Source organism: Asparagus officinalis, chromosome 2 (assembly GCF_001876935.1).
Source record: "Asparagus officinalis chromosome 2, Aspof.V1, whole genome shotgun sequence".
In the NCBI taxonomy this organism is placed as follows: domain Eukaryota; kingdom Viridiplantae; phylum Streptophyta; class Magnoliopsida; order Asparagales; family Asparagaceae; genus Asparagus; species Asparagus officinalis.
In genome coordinates, this window is record NC_033795.1 from 298,804 (window position 1) to 304,656 (window position 5,853).

Sequence of the window (5,853 nt, forward strand, 5' to 3'; positions counted from 1 at the left end):
CTTGTTAATGCCGGAACATATAGGTAGAATCTAACATGCCTAGGTATGCGCGGCTTCAACAAGGATCAACCCAACGATCCCTAGTTCAATGCAGATCTAATGTGATATCTGATTAGTTGATCGCATCAATCACACTACTTGTGATCGATTTAAGAGATTTATAAGGTTCAACATGTTACAGCAAATAGTTACTGCTCTATGTATAGGCCAAAAAATGGGCAGTTATCCGTGCCCTCGAATAATTAATTCAATTCATTAAGAAACAGAATAGCAGGAAAAGGAAAAGAAACCAAAAAAAAGATTTGGCAAGCTTGCCTCTACGATTCTTTCAGGCTCTAATACCAGTTGTTGGGAATACCCGGGGCTACGCTAAACCCCTAAAACAGCAAAAACACAGTATAGAGAAAAGTACATCAAGATATACGAGATTCGGCAAACTTGCCTACGTCCTCGAGAGCCACACAATTAATTTCTTATTAATCAACAAGAAATTATAATATCTCGAAATTAAGATCTCCCAATAAATACTAATTATCACTGTAGCTACAGCGATAATCTCTCTCCTTAAATCCCCTCTTTTAATTCCTCCCTCACAATCAACAATTCCCTTCTTAATCAAATCCCCCTCCCCTCAAATCTTTGAGAGAACGCTGGAGAAAAGAAGAGAGCAGAGAGAGATCGCATGAGGAGAGAGAGAGAGAGAGAGAGAGAGTCGTCGCCGAAAAGAGAACGGGAAGAAGCAAAGGGGGCTAGGGCACAGAGTTTCCCTTTTATAGGGAAACCCTAGCTGAGTTGTCGATAGGCTGTCGACAGCCTATGAGGAGCTCGCCTGCGCTCGTCGTCGACTTCGTCTACAGCTTGCGTGGACCTCGCCTTAAGCTCCTCGAGCTCGCCTGCGGAAGTTCTCGAGCTCGCCTCAACATCGAGCTCGCCTGCAGCTGCTTCGAGACCTCGCCTGCGTCGTTGACTCGAGCTCGCCTGAAGGTCGTGAGCTCGCCTGTAGCTGCGATATCGACCGGAGCTCGCCTGAATCGAGATTTGGTCTACACCCAAACCAACAATCTCCCACTTGGAGACCAAACCGTCGTCAGCAGGCTATCTCAACAAGCAATTACTCCTGTGTGATTTCGCCCTCATCATCTATGCATGAAGACCAACTAAAGTTACGCACAACTCCAGTTTCTAAAAGGTCACTGCCTTTGTCAACATATCCGTCGGATTATTACTTCCTTAGATCTTTTGTTGAAATCCTTTGACAACTTGTCGGGATCTGTATCTTATGGAATCATTGTGTTCCTTTTTCACTCGATACACCCACTTGTTGTGATGTGCCTTCTTCCCCATGGGCAACTCAGCTAGTTCCCATGTCTGGTTGGAGATCAGATATTTCATCTCTTCTTTCATGGCAAGCTCCCACTTGCTCACATCTCCACTCCGGCAAGCTTCATCATAGCTTTCAGGCCCCCTCCATTTGTCAGCAACATATAATTCATGTATCTGCTGTTAGGCACAAGAGGACGAGAAGATCTTCTCAATATTGAAGCTGGTGCGTCGGGCTCATGCGCACCATTCTATCCAACAAGCTCTTCTGGCTGAGGACCGTCTACATTGGGTTTTTCCGAGAGGTTACTCAGGACATCATCTGCATATACAAATGTTGACTCGCTCGCTGAGTCATCTGTTTTGTGCATGTCCTTGTACATCATCTTCTCGTTAAATATCACATCTCTGCTCCTGATCACCTTCTTGTTTTCGTTGCCCAAATGCGGTAGCCGAACTCATCTTCATCATAGCCGATGAAAGTGTATTTCTTTGACTTGGGATCAAGCTTATTCCTACATTGATCACTAATATGCACATAAGCTACACAACGTGTATTTCTTTGACTTGGGATCAAGCTTATTCCTACATTGATCACTAATATGCACATAAGCTACACAACCGAAAACTTTGAGATGTGAGAGTTTTACCTCATTTCCGCACCATACCTTCTCTGATATTCTGTGCTCCAATGGAACCGATGGACCTCGGTTAATCAAGTAAGCTGCTGTGTTGACTGCTTCTGCCCAGAACTGTTTCGGTAGGCCTGACTGTATCTGAATGTTTCTGGCTCTCTCTGTCAACGTTTTGTTCATTCGCTCAGCTACACCATTGTGCTGAGGTGTGTCGGGTATGGTTCTCTCCATTCTAATCTCGTGCTCATAGCAGAACTTCTTAAATCCGGTGTCTTCATACTCACCGCCATTGTCAGTCCTGAGCTTCTTTATTCTCAGACCGATCTCATTCTCGACCATAGCTTTCCATCTCCTAAAAGCCTCAAATACTTCTGACTAATGCTTCAGAAAGTAAACCTACACTTTTCGAGAGTGATCATCGATAAAAAGTCACGAAGTAGTGTTTCCTACAAATGGACATGGTGGTGGTTAGTCCCCAAACATCTGAGTGAACGAGCTCTAGCTTCTCCTTCCTGGGGGTTCTGCCACTTGTCTGAAAGCTGACTCTGTTCTGCTTTCTAAGTATGCATTCTTCACACATGTCCATCTCCACTGACTGCAGTCCTAGGAGTTTTCCCTTTGTATGCATGATCTTCATCCCCTTCTCACTCATATGACCAAGTCTCTGATGCCACAGCTTTGAAGTCTCATTGCCTGCTGTAACTGAGATTAAACAACATGCACCCACTATCATATACATGGTACTATTTTTCTTACCTCGGGCAATCATCATTGCGCCCTTCGAAATCCTCCAATCATCACCATGGAAAGTCGTAGTGTATCATTCACTAGCCAGCTGGCTTACTGAGATTAAGTTTTTTTTTCAGATCGGGAATATGTCTAACATCCTTCAGTTTCCATACTGATCCGTTCAACTTAATCTTCACTGCACCTTTGCCAATAATGGCACATGGTTGATCATCACCAATATATACATTTCCAAGGCTTCCGGGGATATACTTCTCGAGGAATTCTTTCTAAGAAGTAGCATGGAATGATGCTCCAGAGTCCAACACCCAAGACTCCTCCTTGCTCTCCAAAGAGCATATCAATGTATCATCTCCTCCTGAGGTGGAAGCTACATTTGCATCTGTCTTTACCTCCCACTCCTTCTGTGCACTCTTGCACTGATTCTTGTAGTGCCCGGTTTTCTTGCACTTCCAACACTCGATAGCCTTCGAGCTGTTAAGATTCCTGGATTTGGACCTCCTGTCCTCCGATCCATTTCCTCTAGTTAAATTTCTACCTCTTGACTCTGTGTACAATGCTGAAGAGGTTGTAGCTTCACCCGACTCTCTCCGTCGGATCTCCTCACTGAGAATCAGATCACGAACGTCATCAAACTTTAACTTGTTGCTTCCCGACGAGCTACTCACAACTGTGACTGTAGCATTCCAGCTTTCTAGTAGGGAAGACAAAAGGATCAACGCTCGTATTTCTTCATCAAACCCAATGTCAACTAAACTCAATTAGGTCGTGATTGTATTGAGTTCATTGAGATGATGTGCTACCGATGTACCTTCCGTCATTCGCAAATTGAATAACCGTCTCATCAAATAAACTTTGTTTGAGGCTGATGGCTTCTCATACATATTTGAGAGTGCTGCCATAAGACTCGTCGTTGTCTTTTCCTTTGCAATGTTAAAAGTAACATTGCGGGTTAACGTCAAATGAATATTCCTAAGGGTCTTTCTGTCTAGAAGATTCCAATCTTCTTCCTTCATGCCCTTCGGCTTCTTCCTGAGAGAAGTTGATACAGATTTTTTTTGATACAAATAATCCTCTATCTGTATTTTCCAGAATCCGAAATCTGATCCATCAAACTTCTCTAATCTCACATTTTCCTTCATCTGCGGCCATCGCTCCCATTTGAATCTGACTTCCTCTGGATCGTTCCAGGCTCTAATACCAGTTGCTGGGAATATCCGGGGCTACGCTAACCCCTAAAATAGTAAAAACGCCGAATAGAGAAAAGTACACCAAGATATACAAGGTTTGACAAACTTGCCTACGTCCTTGAGAGCCACACAATTAATTTCTTATTAATCAACAAAAAATTATAATATCTCGGAATTAAGATCTCCCAATAAATACTAATTATCACTGTAGCTGTAGTGATAATCCCTCTCCTTAAATCCCCTCTTTTAGTTCCTCCCTCACAATCAACAATTCCCTTCTTAATCAAATCCCCCTCCCCTCAAATCTTTGAGAGAACGCTGGAGAAAAGAAGAGAGCAGAGAGAGATCGCGTGAGGAGAGAGAGAGCCGCCGCCGAAAAGAGAACGGGAAGAAGTAAAGGGGGCTAGGGCACAAAGTTTCCCTTTTATAGGCAAAGCCTAGCTGAGTTGTCAACAGGCTGTCGACAGCCTGTGAGGAGCTCGCATGCGCTCGTCGTTGACTTCGCCTACAGCTCGCGTGGACCTCGCCTGAAGCTTCTCGAGCTCGCCTGCGGAAGTTCTCGAGTTTGCTTCAACATCGAGCTCGCATGCAGCTGCGTCGAGACTTCGCCTGCGTCGTTAACTCGAGCTCGCCTGCAGCTGCGACGTCGACCGGAGCTCACCTGAAGTTGTTCAACATCTCCTGAATCGAGGTTTGGTCTACACGCCCAAACCAACAGGGGAAGGGACTTCAGAAGAGAACAGACATTCTAAAGAGCTCACCTGAAGGTCGCGAGCTCGTCTGCAGCTGCGACGTCGACCGGAGCTCGCCTGAAGTTGTTCAACCTCGCCTGAATCAAGGTTTGGTCTACACCCAAACCAACAGGGGAAGGGACTTCAGAAGAGAACAGACATTCTAAAGAGCTCACCTGAAGGTCGCGAGCTCGCCTGCAGCTGCGACGTCGACCGGAGCTCGCCTGAAGTTGTTCAACCTCGCCCGAATCGAGGTTTGGTCTACACCCAAACCAACAGGGGAAGGGACTTCAGAAGAGAACAGACATTCTAAAGAGCCCCTTGTGCTTCTCACGTGCGCATACCTCGCCAACGCACACGTCCAGGTCCACAAGGTGCGCCGTGAGTGTGTACAGGCTGAGAGAAAAGAGAGAGTAACTAAGCTAGGAGCTGAGGTAGCAAGCGACATTGTAATGCATTATGAGCGCAGGTTAATTTCCCTTTCAGGCGTTGGGTTCCAGGTGAAATTTATGTATTTCTCTTTGCAGGCTCTGGTGAGCCACGTATTGGTGGCCATCTATCTCAATCTAGCTAGGTTTGCATAACCCAAGAGGATCCTCTCTTACTTCCGTTCAAATGATTAATTGATGTTGCCTTACCCTTAGAATCTTAATACCTACGAAACTAATGGAAAGAGAAACTATGGAATGGTACAGTGTAGCAGATAAGAAAACTGGTGTTCTTTGAGCGTAAGATTTCGACAAATGACATTTAGTAACAGATAATATCCCCTTTTTCACACTGAATTATGATCATTGCTGCTTCAAATGTAGAAATTTCACGAGTCCAACTTCTCATGCATGTTTCAGCAGATATTCACAAGTGATATCAAAAGTCTGTTCCAATTTACATAGGAGCCTCAGTCGTGGCAAAATCCACCAGCATAAACCCTCACTGCAAAGACCTGTAGCCTCACTGGGGTCCATGAAAAGTAGCAGATAATAACCCACCTAGCCCAGACCCAATCCCATGTCAGCTGTGTTTGACAATTCCGATATAGCATTGGGTTTGAACTAGTTTTTGCTTAACTAGGCTAGAGTTGGTCAATGTAGGAGTTGGTCTAAAACAAAACTAGTTTTAGGGCTAAAATTTTGAATTGAAAAAATTATGCACCGCTAGCGCACCACTTTCCCCTTGCATGCTCATCAATCCCCTGCTTCCTACTGGTGCCACACGCGCGCGCAATTTTTT